Source organism: Polypterus senegalus, chromosome 2 (genome assembly GCF_016835505.1).
Source record: "Polypterus senegalus isolate Bchr_013 chromosome 2, ASM1683550v1, whole genome shotgun sequence".
In the NCBI taxonomy this organism is placed as follows: Eukaryota; Metazoa; Chordata; class Cladistia; order Polypteriformes; family Polypteridae; genus Polypterus; species Polypterus senegalus.
The window spans coordinates 7,323,477-7,348,523 of record NC_053155.1 but is presented as its reverse complement, the minus strand read 5'-3'; the positions used below and the strand labels follow the sequence as shown (position 1 = coordinate 7,348,523).

Here is a 25,047-nt window from a genome sequence, read left to right as displayed (position 1 = left end):
TGGCAGGGTCTTAAATTGGTTTGAGTCTTACTTAACAGGTAGAAAATTCTTTATTAGTTGTGGTAATTATACTTCAGAGACACTTGATATTCCACATGGTGGTCCACAAGGGTCTCTCCTGGTCCGCTGCTCTTTTCAATCTCCATGCCTCCATGAGGTCAGATTATCTCAAAGCATAAAGTGAGCTACCACAGCTATGCTGGTGACACACAACTGTATTTATCAATAGCACCTGATGACCCCGACTCTCTTGTCTCACTGACCCCCAATGTCTTACTTGTGTTTCTGAATGGATGAGTAGTCATTTTCTCAAACTAAATAAGGAGAAAACAGAAATGTTAATTATTGGCAAAAATGGATATAGTGAGGGTATTAGAAATAAACTTGATCCATTAGGCTTAATTAGTTCACCCCTTTGTTTTTAGTCGACTAGATTACTGTAACTCACTCCTCTCAGGACCACCCAAAAAATACATCAATTGATTACAACTGGCACAGAATGCAGCTGCTAGAATCTTAACTAGGAAAATAAAATCCAAGCACATCTCTCCGGTTTTGATGTCACTACCCGTGCCATTTAGAATTGAGTTTAGAATACTGCTTATGGTTTACAAAGACTTAAATAATCTGCTCCATCTTATATTTCAGGATGCCTGTCACCTTACACTACAAATTGTAACCTTGGATCTTCAAATGAGAATCTGTTTATAATTCCACTTGCTAAACTATAAAGAAGTGTGAGGCGGCCTTCTGCTCTTAGGCACCTAAAATCTGGAATAGCTGTCCAATAGAAATTTGCCGGGCTAATATGGTGGAGCACTTTAAAAAACTGCTGAAACCCCACTACTTTAACATGGCTTTCTCATGGCCACATTTTAGTGTATCCCTGTTAAACTCTTTGTGCATTGAATTATTATTTTATCAAGGCCCCACAATCCATACTAACCCCTACTATTCTCTGTGCCACCACCATCTGATCAGGGCACCATGCAGTCCCTCCATTGATGGATTGAAGGTGAGAGGTCCACATGAACATCATCATCAAGTTCTTTCACATCAAGCCTGAAAGCCATGAGGACTGATTGAGATCATGTACAGTATATTAGGGAGAATGCCCAGTGGATCTGGGTGGTCTCTTGGCCTTGGAGCCCCTGCAGATTTTGTGTTTTTCTCCAGTCTATCTTCTCTGTCCTCTTGGCCATTTGACTTTACTTTATTCTTTGTTACTTAGTGTTGTCTAATTTGATTTTTTTCTCACATAAACCTTTCTTTCTTTATCTTGTAAAACATAATGAGCTACACCAATTGTATGAAAGTAGTCTTTATAAATACATGTTGTAGTTTTTATAGCAGCAGCTGCTTCAGTAGATCTTCTCGAGCTTCTCACAGGACCCTCAGCACAGGCCCTGGTTTTAGTGACACTGACTTCTTTTCTTCCATGATTTGTGCTCAGAATACACAGCACTATCTTCCTGCTGTAAAGCCGTCCTTTCACTGTCCTGGTGTCCACACAGACGACGTGCTTTGACAGGCCAATAAACACCTTTCTTTATCCAAAACTCTATAGACTGTTGTTTCTTTGTCCACAGGTTTATTGAAATTAAAAGGGTGAAACTGAAACAGAGAAAAAAGATACAAAGCACTAAGTGGCTTTATATTAAAAAGCAAACATGTCATTCAAATATAAATTACTGTACCATTATACACAAATCAACCTCTAAAGGAGTATCTTCTGTCTGCTAATATGTATAAAAGGAAAGGTAACTTTAAAATAAAGTAATACATGTGGACGATGTTATCACAAGTATGAAGATAAGGGCAGATGACAGAGGACTGCGACTGGTGCACTTCCATGCACAGGAACAGCAGCCTTCCTGAATCTAAACTAACTTCCTGATTACGTCACATGACAGGAAGCAAGGGAAGGTAGGGAAAATACCAGATATACACACTAGATGGAGCTAAACTGCAAATCTTAATAAAATGAACAGCTTTAACAAGTTACAACAGAAGACATGGCCATGGCCATGGCCACCAAGATCTCACCTCTTCTGGCCAGGATGATATATATTGGAGAGCTCCTGGAAGATGGCGTCTCAGTCTGAGGATCACACGATGGAACTCCCTGACCCAGAGCCACTCGAGAGAGCAGATATATTGGAGAATTTGCAGTGGCTGAAAAAGCATTTGGGCTTTCATGGAGGCTTTACAGTGCAGCCATGGAGGAAGAACCTCAAAACTGAGATCTGTACCTGGAATGCCATTTGCACTGTCAGTTCAGGATAGGATGACATTTGAGAGACCAGGGGCCTCATGCATAAGCGGTGTGTATGCACAGAAATGTTGAGTAAGAACTTTTCCACATTCAAATCGCGATGTATAAAACCTACACTTGGCGTAAAGTCACGCACTTTTCCACGGTACCTCATACCCTCTCATACGCAAGTTCTCCACTCGGTTTTGCAGACTGATGGCACCCAGCGTCAAAGCAGTGCTACTGTTCCGGTGTGGTTATCCTTTCTTTTTCTTGACGCGGCTTTATAAATACACTGAGATTAATCGCATATTGTTTATTAGTGTAATGCATCCGATTGTAAATTACTTGTAACAATATAATGGTCCAGAGAATAGCCATAGTATTCCAAATACCATAACTGCTTTAGCGTTGTTACTCTCACTGCACCTTCTTCTTCTTCTTTCAGCTGCTCCCTTTAAGGGTTGCCACAGCGGATCATCTTTTTCCATATTACTCTCACTGCAGCATTCGGAGTATTTATATCACTGTATCTGAGTGTGAATCACAGCAGCAGCTGATCGGAAAGAGAATTATCGGTATACAGCATCAAGCACACGCTGCCTCAGCCACAGCAAAACGTTTCAAAGCCTTTCCTGTACGGACCTCGCGGTTCAGAAACAGTTTAATCCTAAGAACTATAAATGCACTCAATCAATTGCTCCTTGTAGAACTGTTTGTACTTATAAGTAGAATTCCCTAACTGTAAACTTGCACTATAGTTATAATATCGCACAATCCGAGCCACTTTATAAAGTGCGTATTTACATATGATGATGGTATCATTTTTAAGATGAAATGCAGAAAAATATGTTTATTAAATTATACAGATGAAACTTTAACTTCATTTAAATAATCTGTATTGTTAATAATTAAACATGTGAGGACACTGTGGCGCAGTGCTAGCAAGTTCACGTATTGTTCCTGCCTCGTGCTGTATATTTGCTGAGGCTGGCTCGACACTGGAAGGATAGACGGATAGAAAAATTAAACACGTAATGTGAAGATATTTCAATGTTCATTAAAAGTTTTGAAGAATCGGCATTGTAAGCTTACAGATGGCTTAACGTCTATTACAGAGCTGATTGTGTGGCGATTGGTTTTTTGGGGAAAGAAAAGTAAGGACAGGAATTGGAGGTTACAACAACAACAACAACATTTATTTCTATAGCACATTTTCATACAAACAGTAGCTCAAAGTGCTTTACATAATAAAGAATAGAAAAATAAAAGACACAATAAGAAAACAAAATAAATCAACATTAATTAACATCGAATAAGAGTAAGGTCCAATGGCCGGGGGGGATAGAAAAAAAAAACTCCAGACGGCTGGAGAAAAAATAAAATCTGTAGGGATTCCAGACCATGAGACCGCCCAGTCCCCTCTGGGCATTCTACCTAACATAAATGAAACAGTCCTCTTTGGATTTAGGGTTCTCACGGAAGGGCTTGATGATGATGATGGTCACGTAGACTTCTGCCTTTAAATCCATCCATCGTTGTTGGAGCATCATGAAGCTTTGAGTAGGTGGAGGTGGCGCAGGCCACCACCACAAAGAAACCGGAAAAAGAAACAGAAAAGAGAGTAGGGGTCAGTACCGATTTTAGAGCCACCATGAATAGTTGTTATGATGAATTGAACATACAGAGTATCAGGATTAAGTTAAATTAAGTTAAATTGAAGTTACAGAAAGGCCATGTTACAGTAATGTGTTTTCAGCAGTGTTTTAAACTGCTCTACTGTATCAGCCTGGTGAATTCCTATTGGCAGGCTATTCCAGATTTTAGGTGCATAGCAGCAGAAGGCCGCCTGCCCGCCTCACCACTTCTTTTAAGTTTTGTTCTTGGAATTCTAAGGAGACACTCATTTGAGGATCTGAGGTTACGATTTGGAATATAAGGTGTCAGACATTCTGATATATAAGATGGGGCGAGATTATTTAAGGCGTTATAAGCCATAAGCAGTATTTTAAAGTCAATCCTGAATGACACAGGTAACCAGTGTAGTGACATCAAAACTGGAGAAATGTGTTTTAGATTTTCTTTTCCTAGTTAGGATTCTAGCAGCTGCATTCTGCACTCGTTGCAAACGATTTATGTCTTTTTTGGGTAGTCCTGAGAGGAGTGCGTTACAGTAATCTAGTCGACTGAAAACAAACGCGTGAACTAATTTCTCAGCATCTTTCAGTGATATAAGAGGTCTAACTTTTGCTATGTTTCTTAAGTGAAAAAATGCTGTCCTAGTGATCTGATTAATATGCGATTTAAAATTCAGATTACAGTCAACAATTACCCTAAGCTTTTACCTCCGTCTTGACTTTTAATCCTAATGTATTCAGTTTATTTCTAATAGCCTCATTGTATCCATTATTGCTAGTCACTAAGATTTCAGTTTTCTCTTTATTTAACTTGAGAAAGTTACTATTCATCCATTCTGAGATACAAGTCAGACATTGTGTTAGTGAATCAATAGAATCGGGGTCATCAGGTGCTATTGATAAGTACAGCTGTGTGTCATCAGCATAGCTGTGGTAGCTCAAATTGTGTAATCTGACCTAACGGAAGCATGTAGATTGAGAAGAGCAGCAGACCCAGGATAGAGCCTTGTGGAACACCATATCGGATATCATGTGTCTTTGAGTTGTAATTACCACAACTAACAAAGAATTTTCTCCCTGTCAGGTAGGATTCAAACCAATTTAAGACCCTGCCAGAGAGGCCCACCCATTGACTAAGGTGATTTCTAAGAATGTTGTGATCAATGGTGTCAAATGCAGCACTCAGATCTAAGAGGATGAGAACAGATAAATGGCCTCTGTCTGCATTCACTGCAAGTCATTTACTACTTTAACGAGTGCAGTTTCTGTGCTGTGATTTGTTCTAAAACCGACTGAAATTTATCAAGAATAGCAGGTTTATTTAGGTGGTCATTTAACTGCATAATGACTGCCTTCTCCAGAACTTTACTTAAGAAAGGCAGGTTAGAGATGGGTCTAACATTTTCAAGAGCCGAGGGGTTAAGATTATGTTTCTTAAGAAGGGGTTTAACTACAGCAGTCTTAAGATACAATACAATACATACAGTTTATTTTTGTATAGCCCAAAATCACACAGGAAGTGCCGCAATGGGCTTTAACAGGCCCTGCCTTTTGACAGCCCCCCAGCCTTGACTCTCTGAGAAGACAAGGAAAAACTCCCAATTAAAACCTTGTAGGGAAAAATGGAAGAAACCTCGGGAAAGGCAGTTCAAAGAGAGACCCCTTTCCAGGTAGGTTGGGCGTGCAGTGGGTGTCAAAAGTAGGGGGTCAATACAATACAATACACAGAACAGAACAAATCCTTAAGACAGCATAATAATAAAAATTTTAGAAGTACGGTTTAACAGTAGATGATATGACATAATTAGGTTTGGATATTTTTAGAGTCCTGGAGACCTCATCCATCTAGCTGCCTCCCCATTTGGCCATGCCACGGCTGAAAGTTGCTCCGATGAAAAGACCCTCTTTCCCATGATTCCTGTGATCCTCCATCAGGGATGACTTTACCATAGGCAGGCAAACAACTTGGCAGGTGGGCGTGGCACCAATTGCCACATTTGGGTACCGAGAAAAGAAACAGAATAGGTGAGGGTTAGTATTCAAATATAATTATCATGTTACTTATGTTATAGTGCTAATGACTAACAACAGAGATGCAGTCTGTACAGTTAATCAGCAGCTCTAGTCAGGATATGCTAAACTGAAGTAGTGAGTCTTCAGCCGGGATTTAAAGGCTGAGACTGAAGGGGCATCTCTTATGGAAGCAGGAAGACCATTCCACAGTTTAGGGGCCCTGTAACTAAAAGCTCGACCTCCCACTGTTATTTTATTAATCCTTGGAATCCTAAGCAGACCGGCATCTTGAGATCTTAATGTGCTCAGGTTTGTAAGTCATGATAAGTTCAGACAAGTAAGCGGACCTTGGCCATTTAATGCTTTATATGTTAAAAGGAGGATTTTGAAATCTGCCCTAAACTTAACTGGGAGCCAGTGTAAAGATTTAAGAACTGGGGTTATGTGTTCATATTTTCTTGTTCTTGTAATAATTCTTGCAGCGCATTTTGGATTAACTGGAGGCTGTATAGAGAACAGTTTGAACAGCCAGTGAACACCGCATTGCAGTAGTCAATCCTACTAGAGATAAATGCATGAATTAATTTCTCACAATCCTGTTTATTTAGAAAGCGCCTTAATTTCCTAACATTTTTAAGATGGAAAAACATGTTTTGGACGACTTTGTAATATGTGCTTTAAATGACATGCTAGAGTCAAAGATAACTCCTAGATTGCGGGCTGATTCAGTAAAATTAATTGGGATTCCAACTGAGTTAAATGACGACAAAATATTGCTGTGATCAGCGTCATTCCCTCCAACAATTAACATCTCTGTTTTATCTGTATTTAAAGACAAGTAGTTCTCATTCATCCATTCCTTTAATTCACTAACACAACTAATTAAAGACAACATCGGAGAAACTTCATTTGATTTAAATGAAAGGTATAACTGGGTGTCATCTGCATATGAGTGAAAATTAACATTATGTTTCCTAATGAGAGATCCCAGTGGAAGCATGTAAAGTGAAAACAGTAAAGGTCCCAGTACTGAGCCCTGCGGACACCATATTGAACTTCTGTGTATAATGATGGAGTACTGTCTGCACATTTCTGTACATACTGGAATCGATTTGATAAATAAGAACTGAACCAAGCGAGCACGGGCCTGTAAGCCCAACATCGTTTTCTAGCCTGTGCAGTAAAATAGAATGGTCAATGGTGTCAAATGCTGCACTTAAGTCCAACAACATAATTACAGTGGAATTTCCTTCATCAGAGGATATCAGAATGTCATTTACAACCCGTGTTAGTGCCGTTTCTGTACTATGACCAGTGCGAAAGCCAGACTGGAATTTCTCAAATAAATTGTAATGCGTAAGGTGTGACTGAAGCTGACTGGCGACTACTTTTCTAGTATTTTAGAGAGAAATGGTAAATTTGAAATAGGCCTATAGTTATTTAGTATGTGTGGGTCTAGGTCTGACTTTTTAAGTAAAGGTTTAATGACTGACACTTTTAGTGCATCAGGTACGTGCCATGCAGTAATGAACTATTGATAATGGTTAGAATAGGCGCTGCAAGAACATCCATTGCACTTTTTACTAGTTTTGTTGGCACTGGATCTAGGGAACAAGTAGTGGGCTTCATTTTAGTAATTAAAGTTAAGACTTCCTGGTGAGTTACAGGATTAAAATTATTAAAGTGCTGAATGCAATGTGCGACAGGGTCTGCTAAGCTAGTATTTGGTTTGTACTGTGATGCTGAGATCTGGGATCTTATATTTTTAATTTTCTCATTGAAGAAGTTCATAAAGTCTGTACTGCTAATATCTGTTGGTATTTTGCACTGTTGATCTGAATTCCCATTTGTTAACTTAGCCACTGCTCTAAAAGTACCCTAGGATTTTTATTATTGCTATCTATTAATGTAGAATAGTATTCTGAGCGAGCTTTAAAGAGGGCTTTTTTATATTTTTTAACACTCTCTGTCCATGCAATTTGAAAGACATGTAGCTTTGTTGTTCTCCATCTGCGCTCCAGTTTTCGACACTCTAATTTAAGAGCTCGAGTGTTTTCATTAAACCAGGGAGAGTTTCTATGTGCTTTGATCACTTTTGTCCAGAGCATCTCTCAAGGTCACATTATAATGTGATGTTAGCTGATCTAAATTGTTTTCCATGTTTACATTTGATGTTAACTGATCTAAATGGTTTTCCACAATTACACTCGACTTACTCAAGGTATCTATAAATTTTGAAGCAGAATTACAATCTAGATGTCGCACTGTCTTTGTTTTAATCTGCGAGTGCTGGCATGGGCAGAACTAAATCAAACGTAATTAAGAAGTGATCGGAAATAACTACATTTAATGGAGTAATATTTAAATTTTGAATTTCAACTTTGTAAGTTATAATTAAATCTAATGTATGGTTATGATTATGAGTTGGACCTTTGACAATCTGACAAAATCCTACTGAATTTAACAAATAAGTAAAACATTTGCTAAAAGTGTCAGTTTCCACATCAATGTGTACATTAAAATCCCCATCAGAACTACGTGATCATAATTTATAGCCAAATCAGACAGAAGGTTGCTAAATTCAGTCATGAACAATGAATATGGCCCTGGTGGTCTGTAGACTAGCACTATAATTGTGTTGGAATCTGTTTTAATATTTAAAATGAATGCCTCAAAGGATGTAAAGTTGCCTAAATTTTTAGGAGTGATTTGCATTTTGTTACAATGAATTATTCCAAGGCCTCCTCCTCGACCAGAATCTCTAGACTTATGAAGGAACGAGTATCCATCTGGTGACGCCTCAGCTAGGGAAACAGTGTCACATTTACTAAGCCAGGTTTCAGTAAGAAGACACAGATCAGATTTTGTACTTAATATATATCATTTACCAAAACAGCTTTAGTGCCAAGAGAGCGAATGTTCAATAAACAGCATTTAAAACTGCATGGTTCTTTCTGAACTGCTGATATATTTTTGTTTTAATTTGAATTAAATTTCTATTACAGATGCCCCTGGTGGAGTGTCTGGTTTTATCCCTTGGTCTAATTATACACCTTATTTTTTGGTTATCAATTAATTTATGGTTTGTATCAAGACTAAATTTACTGGATGCCCCACAACAGGGATTATGGGTAACAGCTTCAGGAAAATAACAGGTGGGATAAAGAACAGCCTGTGATTTAAGATCACATGACTGCGGCCTGGATGGTGCTCTAATCAGTCAACCAGGCAGTTTTGCTGCCATATTTTGGGATAATACATAAGATCCCCTCCAGTTAGGATGAAGACCATCTCTTCTGAAAAATCCAGGCCTTTCCCAAAAATCATCCCAATTGTTCACAAATGCTATGCTTTTATTTGCACACCAGGTTTCTAGGCAGCAGTGAAGGGAATGCAATCTGCTATAAATCACATCCCCTCTATATAATCTTGGTAAGGGACCAGATACAATTAAATTCCGACATTTTGTTTTAGCTTTGGTGCATAGAGAGATGAAGTTCCGCTTTAATACCTCAGATTGCTGTAAATAAATATCATTAGTGCCGACATGCAGCAATAAGGTAGATACTTCATCGGCAACACGGTCCAATCGCCTTTATGCCAGAAATCTTGGCCCCTGCAAGGCACTTAACATTAACTGCTGGTTTAACAAAGTTTGGAATTCTAACATTCCGCACTATGGAATCGCCAATTATGAGCACAGAGTCTTTACTCAGTCTGACTCTGTTTGTCTTCCCTTTCTTGCCCAAACTGTGCCCACTATGAAGCCCACATCCTCCCCTCCTGATGTCATTCCAGCTCGTTTCTTCAGAGAGACTTTTGATGTTATTGTTGACCTGCCATTGCTACTGTCCCTCCATCCTTTAAACATGCAGTGGTCAGCCTGGGCTTACAAACATGGACTTGACCCGAGTTTCTTTCTGTCTTATCTCTAAATTGTGATTCCTCTCTAAATTCATGCAAAGTTTATTTTTTCCCAACTGCTGTCTCCCCTTGGTATTGATAATCTAATGGAGTCCCTCCAGTCAGGTTCAGAGCTTTTCATAACACCAAGTCTGCTCTGTTGAAGTTCACCAAAGACAACAGAAATCAAGTAGACAATCAAAGATGGAAAATCACACAAGTGGACAAGGATCCAACTAGTTTGATGCAATGTGTTTGGTTTTATTTTAAACTAATAGACATTCTTTGACTTCTTCTTTCTTGGCAATGATTGGTCTGGTTTGGTCCTTTTGGCCTACAAGAGAAGGAGACATCTGGTCAAATGAGTACAAGAAATCAGAAACCTTGAACTTTCATAGATGACTTTTTTGATGCCCTGTGACCTCGTGAGTTAATAGAAAGTGAGGAGAGTGAAGGCCTTGAGCAGCGTCTGATCAAACAGCTGGTGGAGCTGTCAAATACAGGTGGGGGTAACATTACAGTCCTGAACAAGGACTCACCTTATGTCAGACTAAATTTAAAGAGGACTTGTATTGATATTACAACAAACGTACAGGCAAGTTTTCAATAATGAAACTCCATCTCCACGTCACCTCACGTCACACCTGTGGGATTCTCAAATATTCTCATGGCTGAAACACAAGTTACTGGCACCATGAACCCTGTTATTGACAGCAGCAGCTCTCTGTTATCCAATCCAGAGGTTTTGATGTGTCTTTTTATATTTTCACTGTCACACACGTGTGCTTGGGAGGCAGGCTAAGGGCTTAACCGAAGGCGGAAAACAAGAGCAGGCTTTTTCAAAGTGCATTAAACTTTCTTCTACTTCTCATACGGATGCTATGAAGGGAAACCAACATAAAGTACTTCCTGCTTCCCTTGCATAACCACACCTCCTACTGAGGTCACTTCCAGTTTCAATTTTGGACCCCACCTCTTCCTCCCTGGCTATTATAAAAGCCCAGCTCCTTTTGTGTTTAGTTGTCCCTGTTTTGGACGCGAACCAGACGTTACTCTGGAGCCATTTCTTGAAAGTTTGATTTGTTTTGATGTGTACTCTGTACAATATAGGGGGCAATTCCACAAACCTTTCTCTGACAACTGTGACAGATGGCCGGAGCCAATGCCTGGCCAGGACGCCTCTTCACCACATCTGCCAGGGGGACAAGGGGGAAAGCCCAATATCTCCCCATGGACGCTAGATGGCAGCCTCCCTGGGTTGCAGTGGTGCCTTGGACTCCCCCAGGGCTTCATGGGGGTTGGAGTTCTGTGCAGCTCTGTGGAGTTCTGCTGGCGCCACCAGGGGGTGCTGCACCTTTTGGGCACTGGTTTCGCCTTACCCGGAATGAGCCGGATATTGGCAATCAACCACCTGGAGCACTTCCGGGTGCCTGATAAAAGGGAGCCAGCGACCACCACTCAGGGCCAGAGTCGGGTGGAAGGAGGACAAAGCTGTGGAGGAGTGGTGGTGAAAGAGAGAAGGGTTGTGGTTTGTGTTACTGTGCTTGGGACTGTGTTGTGGCTGGAGGGTTCACGGGAAGACATGCCCTCCAGCTGAAGAAAGAAATAAAAGTCTTTTGTTGAGTTTTACAGTGCCTCAGTGTCAAGTCTGTGTCAGGTCGGGCACCATATAGCATCTATTTCACACAACGCTTACACATTGACTGTCCACTTTATTAGGTACACCTTGCTAGCACCGGGTTCACTTCTTTTTGTCTTCTGAACTGATGTAATTCTTCATGGTGTAGATTCAACAAGGTGCTGGAAACATTCCTCAGGGATTCTGGTCCATATTGACATGAAAGCATCACGCAGTTGCTGTGAATTTGTCGGCTGCACATCTAAGATGCAAATCTCCCTTTCTAACATATCCAAAGGTGCTCTACTGGATTGAGATCTGACGACTGTGGAGGTCATTGGAGTCCAGTGAGCTCATCGTTATGGCCAAGACACCAGTTTGAGGTGACCTGAGCTTTGTGACATGGCCCACTATCCTGCTGGAAGGAGACATCAGAAGATGGGGACACTGCGGTAATAAAGGGATGGACATGGTCAGCAACAAGACTCAGGTAGGCTGTGGCATTTAAATGATGCTCAGTTGGTACTAAGGGGCCCAAAGTGTGCCAAGAAAATATCATCCACGCTATTACAGCAGAACAAGCAGCCTGAACCGTTGATATAAGGCAGGATGGATCCGTACTTTCATGTTGTTGACACCAAATTCTGATCCTACCATCCAAATATCACAGCAGACATCGAGACTCATCAGACCACACAACATTTTTACAATCTTCTATTATCCAATTTTGGTGAACCCGTACAAATTGTAGCATCAGTTCTCTGTTCTGATTTTACTCGTTTGTAACGAGTGCTTACTTGAGTTCCTGTTGCCTTTCTATCAGCTCAAATCAGTCTGGCCATTCTCCTCTCAACACTGGCATCAATAAGACATTTTGCCCATAGAGCTGCCGCTCACTGGATATTTATCTCCTTTTCGGCCATTTTCTGTAAACGCTTGAGATGGCTGTGTGTGACAATCCCAGTAGATCAGCAGTTTCTGAAATACTCAGAGCAGCTTGTGTGGCATCAACAACCAGAACACGATTCAAAGTCACTTCAGTCACCTTTCTTCATCATTCTGATGCTCAGTTTGAACTTCAGCAGGTCGTCTTGAGGATGTCTACAGGCTGAAATGCATTGAGATGCTGCCATGTGATTGGCTGATTAAATATTTGTGTTAACAAGCAGTTGAACAGGTGTACCTTATAAAGTGGCAATTGAATGTGTGTGTGTGTGTGTATTATATATTGTGTAAGGCGCTATATATGCACCAAACCCGACACAGACTGACAATGGAAGCACGTTTAAAATAAAACAAAAAAGATTTTATTTTCTTCCGCTGGGGTTCATGTCTTCCCCGTGTCCCTCAAATCAAAAATATTCTTCTTCCTGCACTCCTCCCTGGCAGCTTGGTCTTCCTCCTCCCGACTCTGGTGCCCTGAGTAGTGCCCGCAGGCTCCTTTTATCATCCACCCGGAAGTGCTCCAGGTGATAATTGGGGCTCAGGAAGCCGGGCAGCTCCCCCTGGCAGTGGCCACGGAGCCCAACAGGGATGAGCTCCAGTGCTCCATAATTATGGCCCCAATTCAACCCAGGGGGGCTGCCACCAAGTATTCTGAGGGACGTAGTGTGCATCCCATGGCTGCTCCCCAGGACCCAGTGTCAAAGGGGCATCCCAGCCGGGAATGGGACCCGGCCGTCCGCCCTAATATATATTGTTGAGGTTCTGTAAAATCATCCCTCCATTAAGACAAACATTTGCTCTTTAGCAAAATACAGTATAATTTCCAGTTTACCAAGTCCTGAAAGATCATCCTCCTTATGGTACTCCAAATCCTGCTCCTCCTGCTTGTCTTTTTCTTCTTCCAAATCCTCCTCTAAATCCTCCTCTAAATCCTCCTGCTCTCATGTATCCCCTGTAAAGATTCATCGTAGATGACAAATTAGGAGTGCATTTCCATCCCTGTCTGTCTCCTCTGTCCCTTGAGAAGATGATTTCTAGTTGTCTGATCGCTGGCACAGTAAATAATCACATTTTTATTCTCACCACATAATTCACCACATTTCACAGCCTGCTCCTTATCTAAACCAAATGAAAATTGTCCATCACAGAGTCCTGCCACCTCGTGCTAAAGGCTCCTCTGCGTGTAAACACCATTTAGGGGGCAGGCTGCCATTAAAGCCTCCTTCCATCAGACCCCACTTACCCTCTTGCTGTGCCCATCACAGTATGGAGGCTCAGGCTGTCTATTTCAGTGCCCTCAACACCACGGCTGTCCACACACACACACTTTATGGACTTCAGCTATCCAGCGGTCCTCTAATGCTCAATAAGTATGTTAAAGACTTGGTGATGGCACTGAACTTTCAACTGGAAAAATTTGATTTTTTTTTTTGCATGATTAACTTTTTATTATTTTAAAGTTAAAGACAGCAATGTGATAAATTCAAATATAACAAAACACCAACCTCATAACAGTGGATTGAACACCAAAACAGCCATTAAATCCAAACTTATTAACCCCTTCAAAGCTCAAGACCTGCTCTGAGACCCCCTCTGCTCCGGACCACTGTACTGTATACTGTATATACACGTATTTAAAAAAAGAAAAAAAGTCAAAGAGACACAAAACGGGCCGAGACAGAAACAGTTTATATTAACACAAACACGGACACCGAGGATGTAAAGAAAGACGACTAGAAACAAGAATCGTTACTTGTAAGAGACCACCAGGGCTCCTGATAAAGAAAACAAAGGGGAAGGCATTTTAAAGGTTCAAGCAGCTCCTGAAATGTTCAAAGTTAGAAGCCAATAAAACACCTTGGAGACCCCGAGGAGGGCCTGATCAAGGGGGTCCTCACATCAGAACAAATCAGGACATCGAGCGCACATCACTTATCAAATGCTGACAATCGTTTCTGTCGTCTCAGTGTGAACACAAGTCTCCTCTAAACTTAGTGTTGACTAAATGGTGAAAGTCCAAGTCCAAACGATCTTATGGGAAGATAACAGAAGAGAATACTATCAAGCCTGATGGGGTCTGGTAACTGGAACCCCCAGATCATCATTTAGTACCCGTGGGTCAAATCCAGTCTGTTTTCTTGGACCCCAAGCCATCTTCTAACTCATATTTTTTAGTTTCCTTCAGAGAATCTGTGCTGCCTGTCTGCATCAAGAGATCGATGATTATGTCTGTGTGTAAAAAAGAAGATTCTCTGTATGACTCCAGGGTGGTGGTCTCACTTCAGTCGTGATGAAGTGCTCTAACAGACACATTAGCAGAACATTCCAGAATGTCCTGATCGTCTCCAGTGTGCATATTGTCACAACAGCTCCACAGTGAATGCTGTCTCCTTTGCACTTCATACCTGCTGGCACATCCTGATAATTATTATTACTTATTGTTTGGCTCACACCTTTATGCAAGGTAACTTTCAACATTTAAGATACAATCTGTTCCATTTCTTCTTATATAATACGCTTCTGTTGCTACTTCTTCATATCTTAAATCATTCTTGAGGCAGATTGAACACTTAAGTGCCAGCTCAAGTGAAAAACGTGCCAAGTAATTGCAACACAAAAACTAACTTGATCAGTTTTAATGGGAAAAGATGTCGACAGAATAAGAGAAGAAGCGGGCAGCTAGAGTGGAGAAAAGAAGAGCTGCTCAGGAAGAAGCAAGCGCATCAACCTCTGAGGAAACGAATGGTAAACGTACGAGGATGAAAACTGTTAAGTCAAGTGTATTCACTGCACGTTATCACTCAGTACGCCGTTACTGCTTTTTAATATTTCCACGTGGAGCACCGGCAGGTAAAGTGACACAATATGTCAGTATTGGGATTGGAGTCCAAAGCCCTGCTGTTCTGTCAGAGTCGTGTTTACTGACCACAGCTCAGCATTTAATTCTGCTGGACGGGCAGACCTGATGACCAAACTCCTCAATTTAGGACTCAGTGCCACTGCTGTTGTGTTTTGGACTTCCTAACCAACAGACCTCAGCATGTGTGAATGGCAGCGTCACATCCTCCAAGCTGACCCCCAGTACTGGCACTCCACAGGCTGGTGTGCTGAGCCCCTCTTATGACTGTGTGGGCACACAAGGCTCACTTCATCATTAAATCTCATTGTTACTTGGCCACTCAAGACTCATTTTTAACAATAATGAAACGACTTATAGAGAAGAGAAGAGGTCTACCTGCTGACTCAGTTGGGCCAGGACAACAATCATCACGATGTAAGACCCCTGCCATGTGTCAGCAGTAAAGTGACCTCATGTTCAGGCCAGATGGTGGTGAGAGCTGGCAGTGGACGAGTGAAGCATCTGAAGTTCACCGCTGGATGTCTACTCTCAAAATGCTCCTCAATGTTTAGACAGAATTCCGTCACGTTCAGGATGTTTGCTCTTATTCATGGCAGGGTGGGCTAAATGTGACTATTGTGGAGGAATTGGGGTATCAAGTGAAGAATCTGCTAGCTTTGTGATTTGAAGTGGATCAAGATTAGATAAAAAGAATTCATGTCTTTAGGAGATGAAGAACATTTGGATGAAAATAATAGAAACATTACTCTAAAATGATTTATATAATGAAATTAATTATAAATATGGCTGTTAATACAGTCACAATCTAAAAAATAAAGGAACAAACAGAAAAAGAACACTAAAGAGTCGGGCTTGGGTCAAAAACTGGTAATAAAAATCTAAACACGCAAATTCAAGTAAACAGAGCAGAAAAGTCACAACTAACACCACTTTGTTCAATGAAGTGCCTTTTAGCTTCCTCTACTGCTGAGCAAAAATGAAAGATTTTAAATAAATTTGATTAAAAACTCTGACTGTAAATCAAGTGCACTTCAATGTTTTATATACACAGAACAATGACAAAGAAAATGTTGTGCAATGTGCGTTACACGATTGGCAGTATTGCTGTACGTGACATGGCGATGTTTACGCACAACACAATACTAAATTGAAAATAAAGAAATAAATTAAAAACTATGTGATTTCAAAAGTGAGACAACCTGCTAGGTGTGAGTGACACAGAGGACAGGCAGGCATCCCGCTGGACAACAACATGACTTCAGGATAAAGTGGAAGGTGCCAGGGGTTCATGGGAAGTGCCCGAGTGCCATAAGGCCGCACTGACAGTGGAGGACCACCAAGGGTCCCAAACAACTCAGAAGAACTCCCCACAAGTCATGCTGGTCATGAGAAGCTGTGCTGGGTCCAGTATTAAAGGAGCCCACCGCCTCCCGACTCTGACCCTGACAAAGCTGCACTTCCCATGAAACCCTGTTGGCAACACTCAGCTGGAGGAGGAAGAAGCGGATAAGGTTTACTGTTTGTGTGGTGTTGGCTGAGCTTCATTGTGTTTAGTGCTTATTGATAGATAGATAGACAGGAGGAGTGTCAGGAGCTCACATGACAGGGAGGATGAGAGACCTGAGTGTTTGTGGAAGGAGGAGAAAGAAGAATTCTACTGGAGATGAAGAGGACCAGTCACCCCATGAGCCCAGAGAGGAACTGTATGGCGTGTCAGCAGACCCCAAGTGTTTCTAGTCTTTGGTTGAGTGTAAAGGGTCTTTATTGTCACATGATTGGTGTACGGTAAGAATGTCAGAATTTAATTGTATCTGACACCTTATCAAGATGTGATTTATAGCAGATTGAGTTCCCTTCAATGCTGGTTAGAAACCAGGTGTGCAAATAAAAGCATAGCCTTTGTGAACAACTGGGATGATTTTTGGGAAAGGCCTGGATTGTTCAAGAGAGATGGTCTTCATCCTAACTGGAGGGGTTCTTTTGTATTACCTCAAAATATGGCCTGGCTGACTGATCAGAGTGCAATTCAGGCCGCAGTCATGTGATCTTAAATCACAGGCTGTTGTTTATCACACCTGTCACTATCCTGAAGCTGATACCCATAATCCCTGTTGTGGGGTATCCAGTAAGTTTAGTCAAGATGCAGATCTTAAATTACTTGATAACCAAAAAATAAGGGGTATAATTAGACCAAGGGATTAAATCAGACCCTCCACCAGGGGCGCCTGTAATAGAAATTTAGTTCAAATTAAAACAAAAAATATATCACCAGTTCAGCAAGAACAATGCAGTTTTAAATGCTGCTTATTGAACATTTGCTCTCTTGGCAGTAAAGCTGTTTTGGTAAATGATATTAAGTACAAACTCTGATCCGTGTCTTCTCACTGAAACCTGGCTTAGTAAATCTGTCACTGTTCCCCTAGCTGAGGCATCACCAGACGCATACTCGTTCCTTCATAAATCTAGAGATTATGGTCGAGGAGGAGGCCTTGGAATAATTCATTGGGACAAAATGCAAATCACTTCTAAAACTTCACGCCCTGTGAGGCATTAATTTAAAATATTAAAACAGATTCCAACATAATTGTAGTGCTAGTCTACAGACCACCAGGGCCATATTCATTGTTCATGACTGAATTTGGCAACCTTTTACCTGATTTGGCTATAAATTATGATCACGTAGTACTGATGGGGGATTTTAATGTACACTTTGATATGGAAACTGACACTTTTAGCAAATGTTCTATTTAGTTGTTAAATTCAGTAGGATTTTGTGAGATTATCAAGTTTCAACTCATAAACATAACCAAGCATTAGATTTAATTATAACTTTGCAAGTAGAAATTCAAAATTTAAGTATTACTCCATTCAATGTTCAAAGTTATTTTCAACCACTACTTAATTACATTTGATTTGGTTCTGCCCTTACCAATATGTAATGTTCAAGGTCAGCTCGATGTTCTCTCTTCACATTTGGGAACTTCTCGAACCCAACACCATCGATAGTTATGACCGAATAAGCTGACTGATGGGGACAAATCACCGATGGAGCAAGGGGATGGTGTAAAAAGTGTTCCATTCTTTTATTACAAAGAATCAAAACAAAACCAAACACATTGTCCCCAGTGTAGTGCTTCAAAAACCTTGCCCAGCCGGGATGCCTCCATGCTGAGAGGACCAGGGGAGCAAGCGTGGCCAGTACATTACGTCCCCCAGGACGCTAGGTGGCAACCCCCTGGGTTGCAGTGGAGTGTCCGACTCCCGCAGGGCTTCAAGGTAGTTGAAGTTTGGTGCAGCCCCCTTGGGATCTGCAGGTGTCGCCAGGAGGTACTGCAGCTGGAGTTGCTGAGCCCTTATGGGTAGTCCTTCCACCACACCCAGACGTGCTGCCAGAAATGAAGTCATCAAGCACCTGGAGCACTTAGGGCGTATTATAAAAGTAGCCAGCAGCCACTACTCTGGAGGCCAGAGTTGGAAGAAGGAGGATGAAGCTTATGGAGAAGTAGTGGAGGAAGAATAAGGAACAAAAAGTATTGTGTGAGGTTGTGCCCGTGGGAACGATGAAGGCGTTGCCCACAGCCAAAGAAATATAAATTAAACATTTATTTGTTTTATCATTGTGCTTCCCGTGTCTGTCTGTATTGGGTTGGCGCTCATATAGCTCCTTTTTGTCACAGTCCATAAATAAATAATCCATAAAAGCAAGTGGATAGTGGGGAATAAAAACACAATAAATAAATCCATAAAAAAACTGAGGTTAAAAATGCTCTCACTGGCTCCTTCAGTTCTCAGCCCACCTCCTTCTTCGTCTTCCCAGCTCACCTATATCTATCGGCAGAGTCTCAGCAGCCACAAACTTCATCCCCCAACTCCCGTCTTGGTCAGACCATCTGCACCACATTGTGCCAGGGAACTGCTCCAGCCACACCACTATGCCCCTTCCTTAAGCCACAAGTGCAGTGATTATTTATTTTAAAAGGCAATGAGCCACGGACTTCACCTCACAACACAATACACTCACAGATTAAAACAAAGACAGTGCGACATCTAAATTGTAATTCTGCTTTAAAATTTATACTTTGAATAAGTCAAGTGTAATTGTAGAAAACCATTTAACATCAAATGTAAACATGGAAAACAATTTAGATCAACTAACATCACATTATAATACAACTTTGAGAGATGCTCTGGACGCAGTGGCTCCCCTTAAAACAAAAATTATCAAAGCACATAGAAAGTCACCCTGGTTTAATGAAAACACTCGAGCTCTTAAATTAGAGTGTCGAACACTGGAGCGCAGATGGACAACAACAAAGCTGCCGGTCATTTAAATTTCATGGACAGAGAGGGTTAAAAAAATAAAAATATATATAATATAATATAATATAATATAATATAATATAATATAATATAATATAAAAAAAGTTCTCTTTAAAGCTCACTCGGACTACTATTGTAAAATAATAGGTGACAATAATAATAATCCTCAGGTACTGTTTATAACAGTGGCTAATTTAACAAATGGGAATTCAGATCTATAGAGCAAAATACCAACAGACATTATCAGTACAGACTTTATGAACATGTTTCATGAGAAAATTAAAAATAAAAGATCCCAAATCTCAGCATCACAGTGCAAACCACACCCTAGCTTAGCAGACCCTGTCTCATATTGCATTCAGCACTTTAGTAATTTTAATCCTGTAATAGACCAGGAAGTCTTGACTTTAATTTCTAAAATGAAACCCACTACTTGTTCCCTGATCCAGTGCCAACAAAACTCATAAAAAGTGCAATGGATGTTCTTGCAGCACCTATTCTAAACATCATCTGTAGTTCATTATTGCATGGCACAGTACCTGATGCACTAAGTGTCAGTCATTAAATCATTACTTAAAAGTGAGACCTAGACCCACACATACTAAATAATTATAGGCTTATTTCAAATTTACCCTTTCTCTCTAAAATACTAGAAAAAGTAATCACCAATCAGCTTCAGTCACACCTTACATATCACAATTTATTTGAGAAATTCCAGTCTGATTTCCGCCCTGGTCATAGTACAGAAACAGCACTAATGCAGGTTGTAAACGACATTCTGATATCCTCTGATGAAGGACACTTCACTGTAATTATGTTGTTAGACTTAAGCGCAGCATTTTACACCATTGACCATTTGATTTTACTGCACAGGCCAGAAAATGATGTTGGGCTCACAGGCACTGTACTCTCTTGGTTTAGTTCTTATTTATCACATTGATTCCAATACGTACAGAAATGTGCTGGCAGGACTCCATCATTATACACAGAAGTTCAATATGGTGTCCTGCAGGGCTCAGTACTGGGACCTTTACTGTTTTCACTTGACATGCTTCCACTTAGATCTATCATTAGAAAACATCATGATAACATTCACTCGTATGCAGATGACACCCAGTTCTACCTTTCTTTTAGACCAAAAGAAGTTTCTCTGATGTTGTCTTTAATTACTTGTGTTAGTGAATTAAAGGAGTGGATGGATGAGAACTACATGACTTTAAATACCGATAAAACAGAGGTGTTAATTATTGGAGGGAATGACGCTAATCACAACAATATTTTGTCATCATTTAACTCTGCTGCAAGAATTATTCCAAGAACAAGAAAATACGAACACATAACTCCAGTTCTTAAATCCTTACACTGGCTCCCGGTTAAGTTTAGGGCAGATTTCAAAATCCTCATTTTAACATATAAAGCATTAAATGGCTGAGGTCTGGCTTACTTGTCTGAACTTATCATGACTTACAAACCTGAGCGCACATTAACATTTCAAGATGCCGGTCTGCTTATGATTCCAAGGATTAATAAAATAACAGTGGGAGGTCGAGCTTTTAGTTACAGGGGCCCTAAACTGTGGAGTGGTCTGCCTGCTGCTATAAGAGATGCCCCTTCGGTCTCAGCTTTCAAATCCCGGCTGAAGACTCACTACTTCAGTTTAACACACCCTGACAAGAGCTGCTGATTAACTGTGCAGACTGCATCTCTGTTGTTAAACATTAGCGGTAAAATGGAAGTAACATGATAGTTAGAATTTGTTACTAACCCTCATCTATTCTGTTTCTCTTCTTGGTACTCAAATGTGGCACTTGGTGCCACTGCCCACCTGCCAAGTTGTTTTGCCTGCCTATGGTAAAGTCATCTCTGATGGAGGGTCACAGGAATCATGGGAAAGAGGGATCTTTTTATCAGATTGGCTGGCCCAGAACTGTTTCAGCTGTGGAATGGCCAAATGGGGAGGCAGCTTGATGGATGAGGTCTCCAGGACCAGGTATCCAAATCTTATTATGTGATATCATCTACAGTTAAATTCTGCTCCGTACTTCTAAAATTTTTATTTTAATGCTGTATTGAGGATTTGTTCTGTTCTGTGTATTGTATTGTATTGACCACCTTTTTTTGACACCCACTGCACGCCCAACCTACCTGGAAAGGGGCCTCTCTTTGAACTGCCTTTTCCAAGGTTTCTTCCATTTTTCCTTACAAAGGTTTTTTTGGGAGTTTTTTCTTGTCTTCTCAGAGAGTCAAGCCTGGGGGGTGTATTCTATTGTATTCTTTCTTGCATATCATAATCAACATGCCATGCCCCCTTAGCTCCATGATTAGTGAGTAGAACTACCCTGCCTTGTAATTTTTCTTTGCCCAACCTGAAAATATTTAAATTATATGACGCAAAATTTAAGGAACTTTAGATTACACATCAAAATGTGTACTGCACTTGCAGCTGAAAGGAATTATAAGAATGAACTCTTTAACCGAATGCCACAATGTGTGCTTTTCTACTTTAACTTAAGTCCGTTTTACTGATTGGCACTCCAACTTGTGCCCAGTGTTTTTTCCAGTGGGTTTCTGTACTGTCATTTAAGTAAAGACTTTCTGTAGTTCTGCCACCTCTGATCTGATGGTTCACATTTGTGAAAATACAACACAAGGTGACGTCCATGACATGACAAGTTTGGTTTAAATTGTCTGAGAGATGAATGAGATGGAATTGATTGGGTGAATCCTATTTTAGTATCCCACACGACTGATGGATCACAGATGGCACTGACTTTAATTTTTCCACAGCAGATATCACTTCTACTTACCGCTTAGGTTTTGGATGCTCCTTTCCCAAAGTAGATAACTTGATTGCTGGCTTGGTTGGAGATTGAGATGGCTGAAAAATGAAGATGTAAAGTAAAGAGCAACTTTAGTAATCATAAAATGAATCAGCGATCACTGCTGTTGGAAAACAAATCTGTTTAAAACTAAATAGAATTTAACCGCAGGAAACCTTCAGAATTCTCGTTTATCCTGTGCACTTTCCTAAATGTTAAAGATGTCGACTGTACAGATGTCATCTCTCCAAACTCACCAAAGCCATCGCAGCAGAGCACAGGCACAGCAGGAGCAGCAAGGCGGCGAGTCTCATGGTGGTGCTGACACTGAGATGTTTGTCCTGGTCCAGCTCCTTATATCACATATCAGGTGACCAGTTTAAATGACAGACGTGGGGTCTGCTTGGGGGGAAAGGAATTTCAAATCAGATCTAATTTGTAACGGAAGAGCAAGCAGATGAAATGGCTTAGGATGAGCAAAAGAAACAAATCAAAGTTCTTACGTCAGAACATCCAACCATCCATTAACAGGGAGGACCCGGGAAGCGAACCCGGGTCTCCATTGTGTAATTATTCTGAACTGGACAAGTATGGTGTGTGTTCTGTTACCGTGAACTGGATGTGTTTGTTTCAAAGTCACATTCAGTTCTTTTAAATTTCTACTTCTGAAGATCTTTCTTCTTATTCTGCTTTTCAGATCTCAATGGCCATTGCTAGGATTGTAAGATCTTCACAGAGTGAATGAGTCTAACAAGACAGAGATTCCAGAAGACAGTGAAATTAAACCAGTGGCGTACTGAAGACTCCAGCCATGGTGGACACAAACTTTGCTCATCATTATGGTCTGGCAATCAGCACAAGAACAGTTTTAGTCTCAACATTAAAGCTCACAGGGTTGTGTTTGCGACATTTTACTACTTTATTGCTGTTTTCAGGTTTTATTTATTTCTCCTCCTTGTTTTATTGTTACTTTCAGAGATGGATATAGTAGTCCAAATTGGCACTCAAGTAAAAGTACAGTGATGTAAAAAAGTTATTACTCCAGCAAAGTAAAGAAGTCATTCAAAAATGTACTTTAGAAAAAGAGAAAAAGGACAAGAAAAACAATGAGATTTGTCTTTAAGAGGTGGAAATCTTCATGTTCACCCCTCCTTGTTCTGAGGCAGGAGGTAGAAATGGTCACTGAATAGAATTACTTAGGAACTCAGCTAGATAACAATCTTCATTGACACTCAAATATAAAAAGCATCTTCTCTAAATGAAGTCAGCGCTTATTTCTCCTCTAAAATCTCAGACTATTTAAAGTGGTCAAGAACCTCATGTTGTCCTTTTATTGCCATCTGATCTGGTCAGTCCTCACTTTCATCTTCTTTGTCTTGTCTTAGTGATCCGACAAACCAAATTTTCAAAAAGCTCCAGCAGGTCAGCAGACATTCACCTGAAGTGATTGGAGCTGAGGTGGAGGATTTGATAAGTGTGAGTGTGTGTGTCAGAGAATGGTGGTGAAGAAACTGGAAATCATCTCCACTGATGACAGACAGCCATTACTCGCAGAGCCTACCGTCTGTAAATCAGGCAGGACAGGCGCCTCGCAGGCCCACACAGACTGCTGTAGGAGTTCCTCTTTTCAGTGCCATATATCTTTTAATAAGGAATATTAAACATAATAAAACATTATCAGAAGTGTAGAGTGTGTGGTCCCCGGCCGGGGCTGGAGCCCGGCCAGGATGCCCAGGAGAACGTGAGGAGGGCTTGTGCCTCCTCCAGACCGCGTGGGGGCGTCCGTCCTGGTTATGCAGGGGGCCTCGGGTACAGGGCTTGGAAGCCCAGCCCTGTAGGGGCCCGTGGTCACCGCCAGGCGGCGCCCCGATGCCGGTTCATCCCGTGCGGCCCTCGGCCGGGGATGGAGTCTGGCCGGGACGCCTAGGAGGACCAGAGGAGGGCGAGTGCCTCCTCCAGACCGAGTGGGGGCGTCCATCCTGGTTATGCAGGGGGCCTCGGGTACAGGGCTTGGAAACCCAGCCCTGTAGGGACCCGTGGCCACCGCCAGGCGGCGCCCCAGTGCCTATTTATCCCAGGAGCCACACCAGGAAGTGCCGGGGGGAAGACGACCGGGGAGACACGGACGGCTTCCGGATGCACGGCCGGCACTTTCGCCACACAGGGGTGTGGCCGCCGTTAAGTGCCAGGAAGCAGCTGGAGCCCATCCGGCTCCCCATAAAAGGGGCCGCCTCCCTCCAGTCAGCAGTGGACGTCGGGAGGCAGTGGTGACGGAGCTTGAAAGAGGACAGGAGGCGGCCAGGAAGCAAGGCACAGTAACTGTGGGCCCAGGACTTTGGGGGATTCAGTGCCAGCAGCACTGGGGTTGTGAGTGCACGTAACTTTTATATAATTGCATATAGTGAATAAACAGTGTGTGGGTGCAAAATATGTTGTTCGTCTGTCTGTGCCGGGGCCAGCGTTAACAGTGGCGTAGCCGGCAGGATGCTCTGCCAGGTGCAAGGCGGGGACCTGCATCAAAACAAAAAAGTCTGTGAACGGCCCGGCGCAGCAGCGGACCCCACACTGGCCGCGAGAGCGGCCCGTGCACAACCCCTCGGGAGCGTTTCGCCCCAGAAACCGCCGCCGGACAGCGGAATGGCTTTCCCCGGGTGCGGAGGAGGATCTGACATCGCCGG

General features: G+C 41.6%; 1 long non-coding RNA gene across 1 annotated transcript in view; it reads right to left on the bottom strand.

Annotated features, from left to right (window-relative positions):
- Nucleotides 1–10,047: 10,047 nt before the first annotated feature.
- Nucleotides 10,048–25,047, bottom strand: part of LOC120522247 — a 28,794-nt gene continuing 13,794 nt past the window's right edge. Inside the window, exons 2-5 of the long non-coding RNA XR_005632328.1 lie at nucleotides 22,627–22,771; nucleotides 22,358–22,428; nucleotides 13,203–13,322; nucleotides 10,048–10,141 (exon numbers count right to left, since the gene is read on the bottom strand). This is a non-coding gene — a long non-coding RNA (uncharacterized LOC120522247). The remainder of the gene's footprint in view (nucleotides 10,142–13,202; nucleotides 13,323–22,357; nucleotides 22,429–22,626; nucleotides 22,772–25,047) is intronic.